The sequence below is a fragment of the Polypterus senegalus genome, chromosome 14 (assembly GCF_016835505.1).
Source record: "Polypterus senegalus isolate Bchr_013 chromosome 14, ASM1683550v1, whole genome shotgun sequence".
Taxonomy (NCBI): domain Eukaryota; kingdom Metazoa; phylum Chordata; class Cladistia; order Polypteriformes; family Polypteridae; genus Polypterus; species Polypterus senegalus.
This window is the reverse complement of record NC_053167.1, coordinates 137,505,664-137,529,825: the sequence shown is the minus strand read 5'-3', so window position 1 is coordinate 137,529,825 and position 24,162 is coordinate 137,505,664.

Genomic DNA, 24,162 nt, shown 5'->3' with positions numbered 1-24,162 from the left:
AATGTCTTAGTACGTCCAAGGTGACCATCGATCGGGCTGTCATGGTAATACTGTAAGAACTTGGGCACATATGTCTCGGGCACTACCAACTGATAATGGTAACCCCGGTCTTATGTAGGAACACAGCGATAGAGTTCCCCTTGTAGTTCCCTATAATGTATGCGGTCAGGCCTCCCCCCTGCGCCCTCTCTCAACCCCTGACATACAGGACTGGCTGCTTGAGATTGAACGATTTCCTGCATGTTCAGGGGAAGATCAGGCCACGGGTTAGAGACCGATACCGCACATACCATCAGTACCAAATATCGTGAAGATGGGGTCAGCCTTCTACCTACACAGGAAGTTGGAGAATTAGTGATGTTGGAAAGTTCGATATGGCGGCCGACAGTGGCGTTATAACATCGAAATAAGTACGTACATCGGTTTCGGTTAGCGCAGGGAAGGCGCCTACCAAATTTTGTGAAGATAGGGCCATAAATAAGAAAGTTCAACATGGTTGACGTTGTCGACCGTTATCGACTGTTATGACCATTACGTGTAGAATTTCGAAATGAAACCTGCTTAACTTTTGTAAGTAAGCTGTAAGGAATAAGCCTGCCGAATTTCAGCCTTCTACCTACACGGGAAGTTGGAGAATTAGTGATGAGTGAGTGAGTGAGTGAGTGAGTGAGTGAGTGAGTGAGTGAGTTAATGAGTGAGGGCTTTGCCTTTTATTAGTATAGGTATATAAAAAATTCTGGGACAAGATAAGACTTTGTAGCCTGGGAGAAGACGTGACTTTCTCAGATAGACACTTTCACATCCAGTGAGACCAGACTTTGTGCCAAGAGATTTAACCACACCCGGGGCGGAAATAAAAAACAAACAGTAGATGACAAAGTAGAACGTCGTGAAGTATTCAAAAATGATGGCGCGATACAAATGCAGAGCAGGTTAGACATAATGAAAATACTAAAATTCGAAAGTCTCAAAAAAATGATAGTAAAAATTGCATTAGCGCAAACAAACGGAAATTATTACTCGGTGAAATAACGGAACAGAGAATATATTTTTTGGATTTAAACTTTAAGTCGGAGACTTGTAAATCAAATTCGTGTTGCCATCAGGGAAAAATAGTGTTTCTTCATAATGAAGAGGCGTATCTGCGAGAATTAAATGATTTGTTGTTTGGTGAAAGTGAAATCCGCATACGCAAGCGGCAGAGACGCGAAGTGGCTAGCGTGTAGCACTGGTGTTGGTTCTTGAGTGAAGCGAGCAGGGGGTGAAGCCCCCTAGTAATTTTTGAAAAATAAGACTGCCTCTCAAGACAGACTGCTTTGTAATATTCACTTATAGACAATGTGCCGTGGACATACTGTAGTTCATTTAGTTTTCCTCCATTTGTGCTCAGCTCGGTGGCATTTTCTCTTAAGTTCAGACCCTCTATGAGTCTTCGAAAGCATTTTAGTGCTGGAGGATCACTTAACAATTTTTTCAGGGGCCATTATATCACCTGCTCCTCTTACCTTAGCATTCACATTTTCTACCTTAATGGTTACATTACTGGTTGTATTAAGACAAGAAGCACATTCAGAGAGAGGATTCTAAAAATGAACAAACCTAGAGGCTGTAGGGGCATCGAAATAACAATTTTAAATCTCATAACAATGACTAGCTGATGTGACATTGCTATGAGATGGTGTCTCCAGGATTAATTTGAGAAGACAGAAAACCAGAAAAGAAAGCAGAGAAAAAAAAAAGAGATTAATAATTTCTCTGATGTTGTCTTTAATGAGTCATGTTAGTGAATTAAAGGAGTGGATGAATGAGAACTACTTGTCTTTAAATACAGATAAAACAGATGTTAATTGTTGGAGGGAATGACGTTGATCACAATATTCTCTCATCATTTAACTCAGTTGGAATCCCCATTAATTTTACTGAATCAGCCCGCAATCTAGGAGTTCTCTTTGACTCTTGCGTGTCATTTAAAGCGCACTTTACAAATTTGTCCAAATCGTGTTTCTTCCATCTTAAAAATGTTAGGAAATTAAGACGCTTTCTAAATAAATAGGATTCTGAGAAATTAATTAATGCATTTATTTCTATGCAATGCGGTGTTCACTGGATGTTCAAACTGTTCTTTATTCATCCTCCAGTTAATCCAAAATGATGCTGCAAGAATTATTACAAGAACAAGAAAGTATGAACACATAACCCCAGTTCTTAAATCCTCACACTGAGCTCTCGGTTAAGTTTAGGGCAGATTTCAAAATCCTCCTTTTAACATATAAAGCATTAAATGGCCGAGGTCCGGCTTACTTGTATGAACTTATCATGACTTACAAACCTGAGCGCACATTAAGATCTCAAGATGCCGGTCTGCTTATGATTCCAAGTATTAATAAAATAACAGTGGGAGGACGAGCTTTTAGTTACAGGACCCCCTAAACTGTGGAGTGGTCTGCCTGCTACTATAAGAGATGCCCCTTCGGTCCCAGGCTTTAAATCTCGGCTGAAGACTCACAACTTCAGTTTAGCACACCCTGACTAGAGCTGCCGATTAACTGTACAGACTGCATCTCTGTTGTTAGTCATTAGCACTAAAACATAAGTAACATGATAGTTAGAATTTGTTACTAACCCTCACCTATTCTGTTTCTCTTCTTGGTACTCAAATGTGGCACTTGGTGCCACGGCCCACCTGCCAGGTTACTTTGCCTGCCTAAGGTAAAGTCATCCCTGATGGAGGATCGCAGGAATCGTGGGAAAGAGGGGTCCTTTCATCGGATTAGCGCTGTTTCAGCTGTGGAATGGCCAAATGGGGGAGGCAGCTTGATGGCTGAGGTCTCCAGGGGCCTCATGTATAACGCCGTGCGTAGAACTCGCACTATAACATGGCGTAAGCACAAAAGCCGAAATGTGTTTACGCACAAAAAAACCAGATACAGGAATCTGTGCGTACTCCAACTTCCACGTTCTTCCACTACATAAATCCCGATCAGCGTGAAAACTAACGCTCGTGCGCACGCTTTATATCCCGCCCCAACTCCTCCCAGAATTATGTCTCTTTGAATATGGAAATCAATATAAATCGCACTTAAGCTCAGCCTTCTGTGAAAAGACAATGGGAAAAGCATGGGGGAAAATATAAAAATTTCAGTGAATACCAAGTGGAGGCAAAGGAAAAACAGACTATTTGTTCAAATAAACCGCAGTATAATCAACAAAAGGAAGTTGATCGAGTGACATAGCGTGTTGGAGAAACTTGAAAGCTCACGTTCACAAATTGGCACAGTGCTGGAAATAAAAAAGAAGTCACATATCAAAGTCACCGTGAAAAGGTGAGTTGTAGCCCACCGTCTGAGTGTCATATGAAAGCTTATTAGGGTACAGAGAAAAAAGGCACACAGTGGGGAAAAAAGACGAAATGTCAACTTTAGTCTCAAAATTTCCACTTTAATCACGCAGTTTATTTTGTCATTAAAGTAGAACATCATAAACTTCATCTTAAAATTGTTTAATTAACCAGTTTCTCAAATCACATCGTAATTAAAGTAGCACGTTAAATGCTTTGTTTTGTATTTGATCTTCTATGTGCTCTGTGTGTGTGAATCACTACTTGCTTCTTAAACCGGCTCTCTTCCTCCGACAGGACACAGAATCCATTACATTCGTGATATTACAGCTCTCTTAATAACTAAAATACTGAGATGTATACGTGATATCATTTTTTATGATGATAGGAGTCAAAGCACGTTATTAAACATGGGTTTCACGGCACAGTGATTGTGTGCGACCTTTGATGAAATAATTTATTGTAGCAGTACTCAGGGGCGGCTCTAGGCTTGTGAAAGAATCAGTGGCTCCTTTGCCCGCCAATGTCAGTAAGGTATCTTATGCATGGTGGATGGCCACGTCCGTTGTAGACACTGCATAGCCGCCTCGTGCTCATGACACAAGCATTTAACTTTTGCCAAAATTTGTCGCTGCGTTTTTAGCTGTGTTGTTATTTTCTCTTTCTGTTTTATATTCAATATATATTGGCGTAGCCGTCACTGCAGTCAGTGCTTTTCTTTCCCCAAGTAACCGATCGCCACACAATCAGCTCTGTAATAGAAGTTAAGCCATCTGTAAGCTTAGTGCCTATTCTTCAAAAAGTTTAAGGAATGTAGAAATATCTTCGTAGTACATGTTTAATTATTCTGTCCTTCACGCCAGTCCCAGTGAAGAATATAGATTATTTAAATGAAGTTAAAGTTTTATCTGTATAATATACAGTGGTGTGAAAAACTATTTGCCCCCTTCCTGATTTCTTATTCTTTTGCATGTTTGTCACACAAAATGTTTCTGATCATCAAACACATTTAACCATTAGTCAAATATAACACAAGTAAACACAAAATGCAGTTTTTAAATGATGGTTTTATTATTTAGGGAGAAAAAATCCAAACCTACATGGCCCTGTGTGAAAAAGTAATTGCCCCCTGAACCTAATAACTGGTTGGGCCACCCTTAGCAGCAATAACTGCAATCAAGCGTTTGCGATAACTTGCAATGAGTCTTTTACAGCGCTCTGGAGGAATTTTGGCCCACTCATCTTTGCAGAGTTGTTGCAATTCAGCTTTATTTGAGGGTTTTCTAGCATGAACCGCCTTTTAAAGGTCATGCCATAGCATCTCAATTGGATTCAGGTCAGGACTTTGACTAGGCCACTCCAAAGTCTTCATTTTGTTTTTCTTCAGCCATTCAGAGGTGGATTTGCTGGTGTGTTTTGGGTCATTGTCCTGTTGCAGCACCCAAGATCACTTCAGCTTGAGTTGAAGAACAGATGGCCGGACATTCTCCTTCAGGATTTTTTGGTAGACAGTAGAATTCATGGTGCCATCTATCACAGCAAGCCTTTCAGGTCCTGAAGCAGCAAAACAACCCCAGACCATCACACTACCACCACCATATTTTACTGTTGGTATGATGTTCTTTTTCTGAAATGCTGTGTTCCTATTACGCCAGATGTAACGGGACATTTGCCTTCCGAAAAGTTCAACTTTTGTCTCATCAGTCCACAAGGTATTTTCCCAAATGTCTTGGCAATCATTGAGATGTTTCTTAGCAAAATTGAGATGAGCCCTAATGTTCTTTTTGCTTAACAGTGGTTTGCGTCTTGGAAATCTGCCATGCAGGCCGTTTTGCCCAGTCTCTTTCTTATGGTGGAGTCGTGAACACTGACCTTAATTGAGGCAAGTGAGGCCTGCAGTTCTTTAGACGTTGTCCTGGGGTCTTTTGTGACCTCTCGGATGAGTCGTCTCTGCGCTCTTGGGGTAATTTTGGTCGGCTGCCCACTCCTGGGAAGGTTCACCACTGTTCCATGTTTTTGCCATTTGTGGATAATGGCTCTCACTGTAGTTCGCTGGAGTCCCAAAGCTTTAGAAATGGCTTTATAACCTTTACCAGACTGATAGATCTCAATTACTTCTGTTCTCATTTGTTCCTGAATTTCTTTGGATCTTGGCATGATGTCTAGCTTTTGAGGTGCTTTTGGTCTACTTCTCTGTGTCAGGCAGCTCCTATTGAAGTGATTTCTTGATTGAAACAGGTGTGGCAGTAATCAGGAAATTGAACTCAGGTGTGATACACCACAGTTAGGTGATTTTTGAACAAGGGGGCAATTACTTTTTCACACAGGGCCATGTAGGTTTGGATTTTTTTTCTCCCTAAATAATAAAAACCATCATTTAAAAACAGCATTTTGTGTTTACTTGTGTTATATTTGACTAATGGTTAAATGTGGTTAATGATCAGAAACATTTTGTGTGACAAACATGCAAAAGAATAAGAAATCAGGAAGGGGGCAAACAGTTTTTCACACCATTGTAATAAACATATTTTGCTGCATTTCACCTTAAAAATGATATCGTCATCATATGTAAATACGCACTTTATAAAGTGGCCCAGGTTGTGCGATATTATAACTGTAGTGCAAGTTTACAGTGAGGTGATTGTACTTATAAGTCCAAACAGTTCTACAAGGAGCAATTGATTGAGTGCATTCTTGGGATGAAACTGTTTTTGAACCGCGAGGTCCGTAAAGGAAAGGCTTTAAAACGTTTTGCCGTGGCTGAGGTAGCGTGTACTTGAAGCTGTATACCGATAATTCTCTTTCCGATCAGCTGCTGCTGTGATTCACACTCAGATACAGTGATATAAATACTCCGAGTGGTGCAGTGAGAGTAATATGGAAAAAGATGATCCGCTGTGTCAACCCCCAACGAGCTGAAAGAAGAAGAAGAAGGTGCAGTGAGAGTAACAACGCTAAAGCAGTTATGGTATTTGGAATAGTTTGACCATTCTGTGGACCATTATATTGTTACAAGTTAATTACAATCAGATACATTACACTAATAAACAATATGCGGTTAGTTTCAGTGTATTTATAAAGCCGCGTCAGGAAAATAAGGTGTAACCACACAGGAACAGTAGCACTGCTTTGACTCTGGATGCCGCCAGTCTACACAACCGAGAGGAGAACTTGCGTACGACAAGGTATGAGGTACCGTGGAAAAGTGAGTGGCTTTACACCAAGTGTAGGTTTTATACATCGCAATTTGAACGTGAAAAAGTTCTTACGCAACATTTCTGTGCGTACGCACCGTTTATACCTGAGGCCCCAGGACTCTAAACAAATCCAAATCCTGTTATGTGATATCATCTACTGTTAAATTCTGCTCTGTACTTCTAAAATTTTTATTTTTATACTTTATTGAGGATGTGTTCTGTTCTGTGTATTGTACTGTATTGTATTGACCCCCTTCTTTTTGACACCCACTGCACGCCCAACCTACCTGGTAAGGGGTCTCTCTTTGAACTGCCTTTCCTGAGGTTTCTTCCATTTTTTCCCTACTGGGGTTTTTTTGGGAGTTTTTTCTTGTCTTCTTAGAGAGTCAAGGCTTCGGGGCTGTCAAGAGTCAGGGTCTGTCAAAGCCCTTTGTAGCACTCCTTGTGTGATTTTGGGCTGTAGAAAAATAAATTGTATTGTATTGTAATGATTGAAAGTCCATGAAGAATACAAAAACTTTATTCATGTTGGAGCACCGTGGTGATCGCCGTATAATTGGCAGTTTAAAATAAATTACAAATCAAAATAAAGCTTTGTCTTTTTAAGACTTCAGTCAATCTTCAACTGGCTCCAGAATGGAAATAGAGCTGGTTTTCACTTGGGAGAAAAGGAAGAGTTGGGTTCAGATGGTCGGAGACAGAAAGTGACGCCATGAGGGACGCAACTGCCAATCATTGCCTCTGTACAGGGAGGAAAAGAGAAGGCATTCGCCAAGAGCGCCAAACCCTGGCTGGGAGTGTAATTCCATTTACATGAGCCTTGACGTTTGTCTCCCAAGTGCATGTTAGTGATAATGTGTAGCCTATGAGGAGTACAAGTGAAATCAAACTATGAAAAGGAGAATTTGACTCTATGGGTCTTGTGGTGAGTTGGGGTGCCCACTTTAATTCACAACATCACAGGAGGATGCACAGGTCTTTGATCAGGTGGTGTTTGTGCAGAATGACATCAAACAAGAAAAAGAAAACAGAGAATAGATGTAGCAGGGCTACTATGACTTAAAACTGCATCTCCCAGCAGTCCCTGCAGGGGCTGTTGGGGTCAAAGGTGGTCAGAGAGGTTTAAAAGGAGGGCAGGTGTCCAAAAGAAAAAAAGTGTTTTTTGTTGTATTTGGTGTGTCGTTTACCTGTCGGACTGCCTTCTGTTAATTAAGTCATATTTAATCGCTGTGTCCTGGATTGTATGCGTTGTTGGGGTCTGGATCGTCTGTCTACCTGTGTGCTGAAGGACTGATTTTGGATTCATTGGCTTCCCCGCAAGAAAAGGAGCGCTCCTGAACCATCCATCGTCTTCGCCATTACAGTGTCTACCGGTAGGACTGTTTTTTCATTCCCTTTCACGATCTCTGGACTCACTATCGTCATCAGTCCTTGCTTTTCTTTCCCCAAGTAACCGATCGCCACACAATCAGCTCTGTAATACAGTATATGTTAAGCCATCTGTAAGCTTAGAGTGCCGATTCTTCAAAACAGATACATTACACTAATAAACAATATGCGGTTAGTTTTGTGTATTTATAAAGCTGCGTCAGGAAAATAAGGTGTAACCACACAGGAACAGTAGCACTGCTTTGACGCTGGGTGCCGCCAGTCTGCAAAACCGAGCGGAGAACTTGCGTACGACAAGGCATGAGGTACCGTGGAAAAGTGCGTGGATTTACACCAAGTGTGGGTTTTATACATCGTGATTTGAACGTGGAAAAGTTCTTACACAACATTTCTGTGCTTACGCACCGTTTATACATGAGGCCCCAGGACTCTAAACAAATCCAAATCCTATTATGTGATATCATCTACTGTTAAATTCTGCTCCGTACTTCTAAAATTTTTATTTTGTCCGGTGTTGTTTCCACGGACTTTGCTGTATGGAGTTGTTTGTGTTTATATGTTTAATGTAATATCGCCGTAGGGGTACAGGGGTGATATTATTGTTTTCATTTATATTATTCAATTTCATTTATATTATTCAATTTTCAGTTTCAGAGTGCTCTATTTTGTCTCTGTTTTTGAGTGTGGGCGGGTCAGGCCAAGGCTGGGGCGTCCCTGGGATCCTCTATGAAAAATAAATAAATCACCGTCAGCTTGATGGTGTGAATCTTAGCGGCACCTGACTGCTACATAGTAAAGATGAATAAAGGTTCATTGTAGAGAATTCTATGCATATTTAATTTAGCAAGAGTAGGACTAAAGTGTAGCTATGAAAAAACTAAACTAAAAAAGTGTTTTTTTTTTTTTTAATTCAACATTTTTACATAATCCAGGGATTATTTTGGGAAGGCAGAAAGACCGAGAGATATAAATGAGAAGCAGATATCCTAATCAGTGCCAGGTGAGAACAACCAAAAGAAATCAAAGAGACAGCATGTGACGGTGCGGGTCAGCTCCTTGGTCCCTCTTCATATTTGGGAGCTTCTTGAACCCGACACCTTTGATAGTCATGACCGGGATGAGCTGAACAAATGAGGACAAACACACCAAGCAAGTGGATGGTGTAAAAGTGAACGCTGCTTTTATTAAACAAATGTAAACCAAAGTGTCCTAAAGTGCAGTGCAAAAAGAGTTCATAAATAAATGATCCAGTTAAAAAGGTGAAAAAACAAGTGATTAAAAACAAGTCTTAAAATGAGAATAAACAAGCATCAGTCACTGGGTCAGAGTTGCTTCCACTTTTGAAGCAACTCCCTTCGAGTCTCCCCAGTTCACCCATTACTTGCTCAGCTGGGGGAGACTTCAGCATCTCGACCCTTGTCTTGGCTGCCTCGAGCTGCTTCGCCAGACTGCTCGGGAATGGTTGTTCTCTCATCTTCCTTCTCACTCGCTCCGGTTGTACCTCTGATCGCGCCCACTCCTCTGCACAATTGGTGGGGACAATCCGTCCCTAGAGCGACACGGGGGTCACTTACCTCGCTACCTTTTACCCACAGTAGCAGGCTGTCTCGTTCTCTCTCTCCAACCCAATGCTACGCTCTCCTTCTCTGCCTCAGACTTTCTTTTTTCTTTTCTTTTCCTCCTTGTTTTTCTCCCCTTCTTCCCTGTCTTCTGTCCGATGGCCAGGAAAGACAGAAAAAACAAAACAAAAAAAAAAACTCCAGATGGCTGGAGAAAAAATAAAATCTGCAGGGGTTCCAGGCCATGAGACCACCCAGCCCCCTCTAGGCAGTCTACCTCACATAACTGAAATAGTCCTCATGGTATTCAGGGTTCTCATGGAAGGACTTGATGATGACGGTCACGTGGACTTCTGGCCTTTAATCCATCAACGTAGGGACATCACGGTGCTTTGATTAGGTGGTGGTGGTGCAGGTCGCCACCATAGAATACCGGAAAAAGAATATAAGAGGGACAGTGAAACAAACCTTAGCACCTCACCTACACAGAAAGAAACTGATTATTAATAAGAGATTTGGTTATTTTTTTATCCAACTAAGGGATGTTTATGGTTGGAATCATGGGCATTTTTTATTTCAGAAGCCCAATGAGATCAGAAGCATCATCTTCAAGTAATGCACAACTCTTGAATACGAGACGCATTACTTGTGGTCATGTTCGTCTCTAAATTAAAAACCTCCAAGCGTGAAAATCTTAAAAAACAATAAAATCTTAAGAAACAAATATAGAAATGAATAAAGCCGCCCAATGTGCGTAGTTATAACCGATAACTGACCTAATGCTTTATGCAATACGAATAATGTGAAATTTTTTGGAGGCCGTTTTCATTTTGTTTGCTGTTGTTCAGCATTGGTCACCATAGATAGATAGATAGATAGATAGATAGATAGATAGATAGATAGATAGATAGATAGATAGATAGATAGATAGATAGATAGGGAAAGGCACTATATAATAGATAGATAGATAGATAGATAGATAGATAGATAGATAGATAGATAGATAGATAGATAGATAGATAGATACTTTATTAATCCCAAGGGAAAATTCACATACTCCAGCAGCAGCATACTGATCAAAACAATATTAAATTAAAGAGTGATAACAATGCAGGTATAACAGACAATAACTTTGTATAATGTTAACGTTTACTCCCCCCGGGTGGAATTGAACAGTCGCATAGTGTGGGGTCTCCTCAGTCTGTCACTGAAGCTGCTCCTCCGTCTGGAGATGATCCTGTTCAGTTAATGCTGTGGATTCTCCATGATTGACAGGAGTCTGCTCAGCGCCCGCCGCTCTGCCACGGGTGTCAAACTGTGCAGCTCCGTGCCTACAATAGAGCCTGCCTTCCTCACCAGTTTGTCCAGGCGTGAGACGTCCTTCTTCTTTATGCTGCCTCCCCAGCACACCACCGCGTAGAAGAGGGTGCTCATCACAACTGTCTGGTAGAACACCTACAGCATTTCATTGCAGATGTTGAAGGACGCCAGTCTTCTAAGGAAGTATAGTCGGCTCTGTCCTCTCTTGCACAGAGCATCAGCATTGGCACAATTGACATTGTGATCTGTAGTGAGAGTAGGGTGCAGGTTGAGGAGACCCTGGAGAGGTGGAGATCAGCTCTAGAGAGGAGATGAATGAAGGCCAGTAGGACCACCAAGACAGAATACATGTGTGTATTGAGAGGGAGGTCAGTGGAATGATGAGGATGCAAGGAATAGAGTTTGTGATGGTGGATGAGTTTAAATACTTGGGATCAACAGTACAGAGTAATGGGGATTGTGGAAGAGAAGTGAAGAAGAGAGTGCAGTCAGGGTGGAATGGGTGGAGAAGAGTGTCAGGACTGATTTGTGACAGACGGATATCAGCAAGAGTGAAAGAGAGGGTGTCCAGGATGATAGTGAGACCAGCTATGTTATATGGGTTGGAGACGGTGGCACAGGAGACAGAGCTGGAGGTGGCAGAGTTAAAGATGCTAAGAATTTACACAGAGTGTGACGAGGATGGACAGTATTAGAAATGAGGACATTAGAGGGTCAGCTCAATTTGGATGGTTGGGAGACAAAGTCAGAGAGGCGAGATTGTGTTGGTTTGGATGTGCAGAGGAGAGATGTTGGATATATTGGGAGAAGGGTGCTAAGGATAGAGCTGCTAAGGAAGAGGAGAAGAGGAAGGCCTAAGAAAAGGTTTATGGATGTGGTGAGAGAGGACATGTGGGTGACAGAACAAGATGGAGAGGACAGAAAGATATGAAAGAAGATGATCCACTGTGGCAACCCCTAATGGGAGCAGCTGAAAGATGAAGAAGAAGTTTTAGGGATTCTCTTATTCCTTGTGTTTTATGGGTAGAACGTTTGAAGCCCGGGTCCCTTTTTAAGGCAGTGCAGGCTGAAGCCAGATAGAGGGTGGTCCAGATCTAATTATGCATTTCATTACACTATAACTTATTAAGTTTATTACATAGAAAATCACCCGAAAAATCCCAGACTATTGAGAAGTGTACGAACTGACGACATGAAGAATTGTCTTCATGCTGAACTGGAATTGTCCCCGCATATATCAAAGTCATCCTGACGACCTGGATCTGCAAAGTTAGATCCGGACTACCCTGTAGATAGATAGATAGATAGATAGATAGATAGATAGATAGATAGATAGATAGATAGATAGATAGATAGATAGATAGATAGATAGATAGATAGATAGATAGATACTTTATTAATCCTGAGGGGAAATTCCCATACTCCAGCAGCAGCATACTGATAAAAACAATATTAAATTAAAGAGTGATTACAATGCAGGTGTGTCAGACAATAACTTTGTATAATGTTAACGTTTACCCCCCGGGTGGAATTGAAGAGTCTCATAGTGTGGGGTCTTCTCAGTCTGTCAGTGGAGCAGGACGGTGACAGCAGTCTGTCGCTGAAGCTGCTCCTCTGTCTGGAGATGATCCTGTTCAGTGGATGCAGTGGATTCTCCATGATTGACAGGAGTCTGCTCAGCGCCCGTCACTCTGCCAAAGATGTCATACTGTCCAGCTCCATGCCTACAATAAAGCCTGCCTTCCTCACCAGTTTGTCCAGGCGTGAGGCGTCCCTCTTCTTTATGCTGTCTCCCCAACACACCATCGCGTAGAAGATGGCGCTCGTCACAACCACCTGATAGAACATCTGCAGCATCTTATTTCAGATGTTGAAGGACGCCAGCCTTCTAATGAAGTATAGTCGTCTCTGTCCTTTCTTGCACAGAGCATCAGTATTGGCAGTCCAGTCCAATTTATCATCCAGCTGCACTCCCAGGTATTTATAGGTCTGCACTCTCAGCACAGTCACCTCTGATGATCACAGGTTCCATGAAGGGTCTGGTCCTACTAAAATCCACCATCAGCTCCTTGGTTTTGCTGATGTTCAGTTGTAGGTAGTTTGAGTCGCACCATTTAACAAAGTCCTTGATTAGGTTCCTATACTCCTCCTCCTGCCCACTCCTGATGCAGCCCACCATAGAAGTGTCGTCAGCGAACATTTGCACGTGACAGGACTCCGAGTCGTATTGGAAGTCTGATGTATGTTGGCTGAACAGGACCGGAGAAAGTCCAGTCCCCTGCGGCGCTCCTGTGTTGCTGACCACAATGTCAGACCTGCAGTTCCCGAGACGCAAATACTGAGGCCTGTCTGTAAGATAGTCCACGATCCATGGCACCAGGTATGAATCTACTCCAATCTCTGTCAGCTTGTCTCTAAGGAGCAGAGGTTGGATGGTGTTGAAGGCGCTCGAGAAGTCCAGCAACATAATTCTTACAGCACCACTGCCTCTGTCCAAGTGGGAGCGAGATCAGTGTAGCATATAGATGATGGCATCCGCCGCTCCCAGCTTCTCCTGATATGCGAACTGCTTGAAAACATGATTTTAAAAATGTTTCTTATCTATTTCTACAAGCCACGTGGGGTAAGTAACAACTAAAAGAAAATATCAGTTTGGTTGGTGCATTCCGTTAACTTGCGTGGAAATAAACCAAATAGAGTCATCGTGAAGATTTCATCGTAATGCAGATAAAAAATTGTGCTTTTTACATTTTGTTAAATATATCTTATAACATATAATTTATGTATTTTCAGTTTATGATTATTTAGATGTAGTTTCTGAACAAATAAACAAATAATGCCCAGAGCTCGTAGGGGAAAGCAGACATTGAGTGTGTTTACATACGAGGGGGAATCAAGGTAAAGTTAGAAAATAAGATTTATTAGAAAATGGAACGAATCTTCACGAAAACTGATAATGTCATTTCTCAATGTAGTCTCCACTCTTCTCAATGCACTTGCACCACCTGCGTGAACCAGCAGAATTAAACGTTTGGTCTTGTCCTCGCAACCACACGCGCACCTGAGCTATTGTCGAAACACTACCTGCCAAGGGGTACAACAGTCACTAGTGCAAGTTACTGTGCGAGGGACTTCGACTGCAGACAGGCTTGGGCAGATGTGTGGCGGATGACATTTAATGTCAGTAAACGTAAAGTATTAAATGTAGGAAGTAAAAATGTGAGGTTTGAATACACAATGGGAGGTCTGAAAATAGAGAGTCCACCTTATGAGAAGGATTTAGGAGTCATAGTGGACTCAATACTATCAACTGCCAGACAGAAGACATTAAGGAGGCTAACAGAATGTCAAGTTATATAGCGCCTTGATGTGTGGAGTACAAGTCACAGGAGGTTCTGCTCAAGTCTTTATAACACACTGGCGAGGCCTCATCTGGAGTACTGAGTGCAGTTTGGGTTTCCAGCATCAAAAAGGACACAACAGCACAAGAGAAGGTCCAGAGAAGAGCGACTAGGCTGACTCCAGGGCTACAGGAGATGAGTTATGAGCTAAGCCTTAACAGTTTCAGCAAAAGAAGATTAAGAGGAGACCTGATTAAAATATTTAAAATTATGAAGGGAATTAGTCCAGTGGATCGAGACTGCCAATTTAAAATAAGTTATAGTAAGAACACAAGGGCTTTGTTAGGTGGCTCAACTTGGCGAGAAGCAGAGTGTTTCAGGAGAGCCTCAGAGTAAAGTCGCTGCTTCTTCAGACTGAGAAGTGCCAGTTGAGGTGGGTTGGGCATTTCGTAAGGATGTTCCCTAGGTGGCTCTTCTTGAAACTGCTCCAGGCATGTCACACTGGGCGGAGGCCCAATAATCTGTTTCTGGAGACAGCGAAGTCTGGGTTGACCTACATGGCCTCACCTCACATGGAAGACGTGGTTAAGACAAATTCATTATAAACTTTGCTGCAGTTGTCTTGCCTTTAACTGGCATTTTGCAGTGATTAATGGGTGTTAATAGGGTTCGTTCAGATTAGGTTCTTTCAAGGGTAGTGATTCGAGTGTGCAGCTCCAAATCCATGAATCCTGGCAGGAGTTCGGCTCTTGAAGCAGCACTTGGCACTTGCTAAAGTATTCTGAAGTGTAGCTCATTCAGGTAAAGTGACCCAGGTGCAGTCTGGCATATTTGTAACCTGGCAGGTTTTCACTGTTGTGTTTGAGACGTCAGTGATGAGTGACAAGTGACGGCTAAAGGATGAAATACACACACACACAAAAAAAAAAACAACAAGTCTAATCATTTAGACATCTCCAGTATTTAGTTGTCCACCAACGTCAAAAGAAACCTAGAGGTTCAAGGGCCTTTTGTGAACTCTTTTTCACAGTAAAACGTCCATTTAATAGGTGGAATTAACGAAAGAAATTAAATATCACAGAAGGGTCAAGGGTTAAGCCTGCAAAAAGCGAAAACGGTTCTCCAGGAGAGAAGTGTCACTTCTGAGGGCGTCTCTTGTCCTCTAGAGATGTGCTTCCTGAAATGAAGAACCACTTCCGGCAGGCGATGGATTTAAATAAAGGGCTCCATGTATGGGATGGAGGGGAAGTAAGGCCAATCTCCAACCAGCTGGTGACCCTCTCAACTGCAGAGGTTGCCCCCTCTAGACTCAGGGTAGTATTGCTTACCTTTTTGGAGCCCTGTGGATGTCTTCTAAGTTCACCTTCTTGACGCTCATTTGAAAGACCTACTAATGTCATTGGTTTCCTTGCTGTTGTTCATGTTAATGCATTTGGTGAGAGGAAGGGGGATCTTGTGATGAGGTACAGTGAATGTGTTGGCCTTCCAGTCTGACTTAACCCCATTTTAGATACGTTCATGTGAAAAAAGTTAGTACATTACATGGAATTTGTTGACTGTTTCAATATATTTGAGCAGAAATACCATTAGATCTTCATGCACTCAGTGCCTACAGACAAAGGCAATCTACATACAGTAAATGAATGACTCAAACAATTGATGTGGTGGATTCATTCTCATAATGTAAATGTATATGTATATAATGTATATAACACTCTGCGGTGCGCTGGCGCCATGCCCAGGGTTTGTTTCCTGCCCTGCACCATGTGTTGGCTGGGATTGGCTCCAGCAGCCCCCGTGACCCTGTAGTTAGGATATAGCGGGTTGGATATTGGATGGATGGATGATATATAACAAAGTTCTCACAACAGTGAGGTTTTGTCGCATGGAAAAACAAAGTCCACCCTTACAATTATCACCCTTTAGTCAAGTTGCGGAGCATGTACTGGTACAGCGCGTTGCCGCACTCACCACACAACAAAACAGCCCGGAATCCTTGTCGCCAACCCCCTAGGCAGACACACGGTCCAGTCCCACTCCCTGGAAATGAACATCCATCTGCCGCAGCCAGCTGTTATGTGGGCATCCCCTTGGCCTGATCCAACAATGAGGGTCCTGTGAGCTGGATCATCCTCAGGGAATTGGGCCACATGGCCGTAGTGCCATAAATGACGGTCCCTCACAATGCAGGTAGTGTGCCTCATTTGGGACTCCAGATAGCAACCGCTCATTTGACACAAAGTCAAACTAATGGTACCCAAGGATTCTCCGAAGAGACACAGCACCAAAGGAGTCCAGTCTTTGTCTCAGGTCACTGGATAGCATCCATGTCTCACATCCATATAGCAGAACAGGAAGTACCAGGAATCTAAAAACAGAGACATCAGGAGTGCCACACACCATTTTCCAGTGACCATATAACCTACCACGCTCTCCCGATCCGTCTATTGATTTCATAGAAAGATCCACCAGAGACACGACTGTCACTGCAGAGGTAAGCAAACCTCTGGACAAGGTCGACACTCACACTGCCGACAGACACACTGCTCATGGCTGTGACTAAGAGGTCATTAAAGGCCTGGCTCTTGGTGTTTATCAGGTGTCACGCACGAGCGCTTGGGGAACAGCTGATTGACCCGGTTTGCTTTGTAAAATGTCCCGCAGGGGGACAACAGCAGTGTACTAATCTTTCTTTCTTTACTTCCTTAGAAGTCGCAGCCGTAAAGAGCGCCCGGACGACTCTAGAAAATGCACACTTCCGGGTCTATTTCTTCCCTCTGCTGACCCATGATGACGTCATGCTCCCAGGATCCACCACAACAATCCCAGCATTAATAAAATGTCCGTCCTCCCTCCCTTCAATGTCTTTTGAGTTTTGAGAAAAAACAAGTGACAATTTTCATTTACAGTATACGAGGCTAAAGCCCCCAAATCTTTATAACTGTCGTGTCTTAATTGCAGTGGCATAGTCGGCAGATACACAAAAGTCCGGGAAAGATGACAGAAGGACAGGACCTGAATGCAGTCCTCAACACCCTGGTCGCGGAGCTCCAGGCCGTCAAGATCGAGCAAACCGTGTCGATCAGCTGTTCCCCAAGCGCTCATGCGTGACACAGGACACTCATAAGCTCAGACTCTCTAGAGCCCCCATCAGAGCCTCCATTGACCCCACGAAAATCACAGCATCATTGGCAAAGTCAAGATCAGTGAATGTTTCTTCAGCAACAAATGCCCCACCACTTTGCCCAACACCCAGTCTATGACAGCATTAAACAGAGTAGGAGCAAAAAACTCCCCCCCGATGGACCCCGGAATCAACTAGAAAATGCAGCGATTCTTCCTCCACTCTGCACAGCACTCACAGTAACACTGTACAGGCTGGTCATGATATCCAGCTACTTGAAGTGGATCCCATGAAGTCTCAGGATGTCCCAGAGGGTAGCTCGATCAACTGAGTTGAATGCTTTGTGAAAATCGTCAAACGCTGCAAAGAAACTCTGCCGATATTCACGTTTGCACTCCATGAGAACCCTCAATGCCAGGATATGGTCGATGATAGACTTCTTAGGTATAAAACCAGACTGTTCCGGTCACTGGTAGGTAAGCAGGTGATCATGGATCCTATTGAGGACAACCCTAGCAAGGACCTTACCCAGCACCGAGAGCAGTGTTATCCCCGTGTAGATGCCACAGTCTAGGCGATCACCCTTCTCCTTCCAGATAGGGACAACAAGTCCTGCCAGCCAGTTGAGATGACGCCCATCTCACAAATGTAAGCAAAGATTGCTTGCAATGGCAGGAGGACAGCCTTTCCACCAGCCTGGAGAAGTTCACCCCGGGTACCACAGATCCTTGCAGCCTTCTCTACCCTCCACCTGTGAAATCTCAGTGAGACTGGGGGGGTCACAGCTAATTGGAGGATCAGCCACAAGAACCATGGACCGTGCCGGAGGATCAGCTTTAAACAGCTGCTCAAAGTAGCCAGCCCAGCGGGTCACAACTGCAGTGTCATCCATAAGGACCGTTCCTTCAGCCACTGAAGAGCTTTTGCCTGCCATTATCTCCTCACTTTCAATAGATACAGCAAAGAAATGAAAACGAAAAGTAAAGTAACTCGTACATCAAACTGAAAATAACGAGTGCACCATGGAAGTAAAAATGCACACTTTACAGTTCAATATCCTGATCAGCCATTGAGATGTGCATAATGCTATGATTCCTCTGTAAGCAGGACGTGGGTCATGAGACCACCGATGGCGTGTCACTTGCTCACAGATTCCTCTAATAAATACCTCTTTATCTGCCCTCAGAGCTCTTACGGCCGTCCTTCCCATTTCCCGATAAAGGAATAACAGTCTTCGGCAAAATAAACGTTGTTGCGCCAACCTGGCCTTCACCATTTACTTCAACTGAAAAATGACAAAACAAATACTTGATGGCATCAAAATGTCACAAAAACAAAAGCCTCCATTTAAGGCAGGGCATAATAATATACAGCTTTCCTTAATTTATAGAGGAGCCTCGTCTGTCTGGTCGTTCAGTCGTGAAGCGACGCCTCCTCCACCCTGGTGGTTGAAGTTTTATGGTTCAGGAACAGGAAAGGGGGAGGAGTCTGTTGCCCTCACTGGGTGGTTTCTCAGTACTGTGGAGGAACAGGAAGACAATATGGCAGTGTTGAGTGGCAGTGCCCCCTCTTGGTCCGGGGTGGAACAACACTACTGGGTGGGTGACAACATCTATTGATATTTTTGTTGAGTAAATTGATTAAAAAAATTCCTTGTCTTTTAATTCAGGTATATCACCTGTGGATTTCAGGGATGTTCTTGGATATGCCGGTCAATGCTGGGCCAGTTTTTCACGTGTTTCTTTGCTAGGCTGAGACTTGATAATCTTTCTTTCTTTCTTTCATAATCTGTATTAAAACAGAAACCTAACATTACATTTGCGATTCACGGTACAGCTTTTCAAATCACAAATGGCTCACTTCCCTGCTCACACGCTCTCACCAGAGACCCGGGTGGGAATGTGCTAACCCTCTCCGGGGGGCCAGGCAGACTCCCGCATCCGCCACACCAACTGCTGAGCCCAGTTGCCGGCCACCTGTAATGTTTGTTTAGTATTCGTCAAGTTTCTGATGGCCGTAGCTAATGTGGAATAATAACATATGTGTTCCACATTAGAAGCGTGCTGACTCAGGAGGCTCCCAGGTGCTAATGCTGCCGGGCCGCCTCGCTTGCCCGCTGTCAGACGCTGCCTCCTAGACGTCAGAATTTAGAAATTTGGGAAGAGTCGGCCAGAGGAGCACGAGGGGCTTCCACTGACTGACTCACTGAGTTGGGAATGGATTAAAGCCAAAGAGTATGTGTAAGGGGGCAGCAGAAGAGACAAAATAAGAGCGGGACGAATCTCTGAATGATACTAGCGGCCAGCACTTGGACTCTGGGGGCCACATCTGGACGATCCATCAGTGCTCGCTTCTCCAAGCCTGTTAAACAAAGATGCGATTGGGTTTCAGGCTCCTTTTGAGGGAGGTGGGCTGCCAGCGAAGCCTGATGATTTAGTCAGGTGTTAGCGTGCTCTTTCCAATTTGGGAGAATAAATCTAAAATGATTTTATTATCCTCACATGGAACTGTGACACCCGTGTCTTCCCTGTCAGACAGATCTGATGAGTTTATAAGAGTGTTGACCGAGCGTGCTGGAGCAGCTGACAATCCAGGCGAGGGTCCTGACCGACGCGAGATGGTGTAGGCTGCTCGACTTTTCCTGGGATGTCAAATGGTCCTTGAAGGCCAAAATAAGAAGTCTTCACCCCCTTTGGACATTTTCACATTTTATTCTTATACAACATTGCATGCCAGTGAGCTGAATTTGGATTGAAAATGACTTTAATATCACAATGAAAAGAGATCTGTGCAAAGGGTCAAAATTAGTTACAAATATAAAATACAAAATAATTGATTGTGCAAGTCGGGCAAAGCATTGTATCATATTTTGATGATCCGGTTAAATAAGAACAAGAGAACTCACAGCTGTCAGGGCCTCTTTGATTTTATTTTGTGTACTCGTTCTTACACAAAAATCGAGCACTCTCGTTGACTCCGCAATTCTGGGGATTGTTCACCCAGCACACCTCCGAAAACCAAAAAACAATCTCCTCCGAGGTGTGTCCACCCTTTACAATTAGAAAATACCCCTCCCTCAGACAAATTTAGAAAACAGTTCCCTACTCATATCATATCATATCACATTCAGACCCCTTCACTTTCTGTCCACTTTATTGTCTTCATTTCATTTAAAATGGATGCATTTGCCATTTTTGCCCATCATTCTACACTCAATTGGAGTTTGCATGTTCTCCCTGTGTCTGCGTGGGATTCCTCCCACAGTCCCAAGACATGCAGGTTAGGTGAATTGGCGATCCTAAACTGTCCGTAATGTGTGTGTGTGTGTGCCCTGAGCTGGGCTTGTACTCTGCCCAGTGTTTGTTCCTGCCTTGCGCCCTGTGCTGGCTGGGATTGACTCCAGTGGACCCCCATGACCCTGTGTTAGGATATAGCGAGTTAGACAAAGACTGAGGTGTATGAGGGCAAATCAAAGACTTGGACTTCAATGGAATTAGATGGCAATGATAAACCAATTGTTTTGTTTCCTTTAGAAATGAGGACCTAATTAGTAACAATATTAATAACAAAAATAATACTTACAGTGATCCAGGGTATAAATGTGCCATTACTCATTGTTACTTGATTCAGCCAAAATTATTAGTTGTGACAAGTGATACAAAAAACAATTTAATACAACTGCTACTACAACTACTACTACTAATAATAATAATATAAAATATAGCTGCTACTACTACTACTACTAGTACTACTAATAATAATGAAGATTATTAAAATACAACTACTAATGCCAGTACTAAAATAATAACTAAAATAAAGATCATAAAATAAAACAATCAATACAGTACTTCAACAATTACTACTAATAATAAAGATAACAATATAAAATATAACAAATACTACTACTACTACCACTACTTCTACTATTACTATTACTACTAATGATAATTATATAAAATGTAACTACTACCACTTCCACTACTATTACTACTAAATAATGATATGAAATACAACTACTACTACTTCTTCTTCTTCTTCTTCTACTACTACTACTACTACTACCACTTACGATAATATAAAATAAAACAACTACTTGTACTATGATAATAATTTAAAATGTTACTACTACTAATAATAATAACACAAAATAAAACTACTACTACTACTACTATGTATTCTACTGCTATTACTACTACTAATAAAGATAATATAAAATACAACTACTTGTACTAGTAGTACTAGTACTATTACTATGACGATAATTTAAAATGTAACTACTACTACTACACCTGGTATTACTACTACTAAAGATAATTCTATACAATATAGCTACTACTAATAATATAAAATACAACTATTACAACTACCACTACTACTAATAAAGATAAAATATTAAATACAACAACAGCTACTACTGTGGTGGGTTGGCGCCCTGCCCAGGATTGGTTCCTGCCTTGTGCCCTGTGTTGGCTGGGATTGGCTCCAGCAGACCCCCGTGACCCTGTATTCGGATTCAGCAGGTTAGAAGATGGATGGATGGACAACAGCTACTACTACCACTACTTCTACAATGACTAATTTTAAAGATAATAAAATAAAACACAACTACTACAACTATAATAAAGATAATCTGTATTGTTGTCCAAATGTTGATCTGGCAAAATTTAACACCGGATGCCCTACCTGACATAACCCTCTCTATTTATCCAGTCTTGGGACCGGCATGAAGAAACACACTGGTTTGTGCTTTCCCTGTGGCTGGGTTAACAATAGTAAAGATGATAATAATAAAAATACAACAGCTACTACCACTACTATTAATTATAATAAAAAATAAAATAAAATAGTTACTACTACTACTACTACTACTAATAATAATAATAGTAACAATGATGAAGATAATATAAAATAACAACTACTACCAATACTACAACTATTATTACTACTAATAATAATAACAATAAGATAATAACAATATGAAATACAATTACTACTACTATTACTAACAGTAATACAGATACTAATTTAAAATGCAACACCTACTATCACTACTACTACTAATAATAATTAAAAAAGATGGTAAAATACATTTTTCAATTAGATTTTATTTAAATATCGTTATTTATAAAAGCTAATGAAAGATTAAAAGTAGTCATTATTCATGAGTAGACATTTCAATTACTACTACTAGTACCAGTACAATTAATAACAATAATAGTACTACTAATAGTAGTAATAATAACAATGATAAAGATAATAATGTGAAATATAACTACTACTACTACTATTACTTCTAAAACTAATAATAATAATAAAGATAATGATTTAAAGGATAAATTCTACCACTACTAGTACTACTAAAGATCATAACGATAATATAAAATACAACTGCTACTACTAATAATAAATTAATAAAGAAAATAATATAACATTCGAAATTTAATATCATATACAACTACTACTGCTAAGAATAACAATAATAAAGATAATTAAATACAACTACTACTCCTACCACTACTCCTAATACTACGACTACTACTACTACTACTACTACTACTAATAATAATAATAATAATAATAATAATAAAAAAGATAATTAAATGCAACAACTATTACTACCGCTACTACTACTGCTCATTTTAACTGGATTTATTTATGGGATTTTTAACCTTCACAATTTCACTTGCTTTTAATGGATGATTTATTTAATGACGTTTGGAGCACTGCACTATTTATTTGGAGACGGTTTGTTTTTAATAAAACCACCTGCACATTTTTGCACCATCCCCTTGCTTCATTGTGTTCTCACTGTCCAGCTCATCAGGTTACATTACCAACGGTGTCGGGTTCAAGAGCTCCCATAAGGGAGATGGAAGCATGGAGTAAGAAACCTCCTATGCCAAATGTTTTTAACTTTAGCAAATGCCTCCACAGCCTTTACTCTGATACTCCAACACTCGACAATCTTGAGAAACCAAAGCTGCCCCCCCCGAGCTGCCAACGGGAGGTCACAAACGGGACATTCAGCTCCAGCCTGCAGCTCAGCACGAGTCGACTGCTGGCACTAAGAATGATTGTCACCCTCAAATGAGTGAAAAGCCGACACGTGTCTTCTTACAGGCTGGCACTGCCAATCCAGAATGACAGATGGAGTGACCCCGATGGTCGCGCTCGAGTTTGTTCAGATCTGCTTGCCTGTGCTAATTCATTTGCTAACCGAGCAAGGCAACCCTCACTGATGAACAAGTCTGTCACAAGAAATGCCGCCTGACAGATGAGATGGCCCCCACTACAATGTGCTCCATTCATTTCTCGGATTTCTTCAGCCCACACAGGCTGGTTTGCGGAAGGGCAGAAATAAACTTTCCAGGCAGGAAAAAAAAAAAAAAAACAGGATGAGAGGCATTGTGGCTCTCAAATCCACTTGCATGCAATTGGCTAGAAAATGAAATTATACGGCGGTCCACGGGAGCAGAGGGTGGCAGTCCCTGAGGTGATTTTAACTTTCAGTTCCAAACTAATAGATGACAGATTTGGAATGCCGTGAGAGTTGAAATGCTGCTTTGGTCAGTAGTGGTAGACATTGATGTGGGTGACAGTCAGCAACGGGAGGGTCAATTGTTAAAGACACACCAGACGACACATTTTTGGAAGTCATCGTTGAAGAGGACTGAGGGTCTCTGTTGTCCTGGGGGGGACGAGCCTAACACGTCCTTTAACGTCCAGGGCAAGTGAACTTTACCGAGTACACTTCCAGCTGGAGCTTCCAGTGGAGTAGAGGGGTCTCTTCCAAAAATGTGTCCCCTCCTCCACAACCCCACGGGATCTGCATCAGATAGCCAAGAAGCTGTCATGGAAGTGCTCTGCAATTACGACAGTCTGATATTGAGCATCC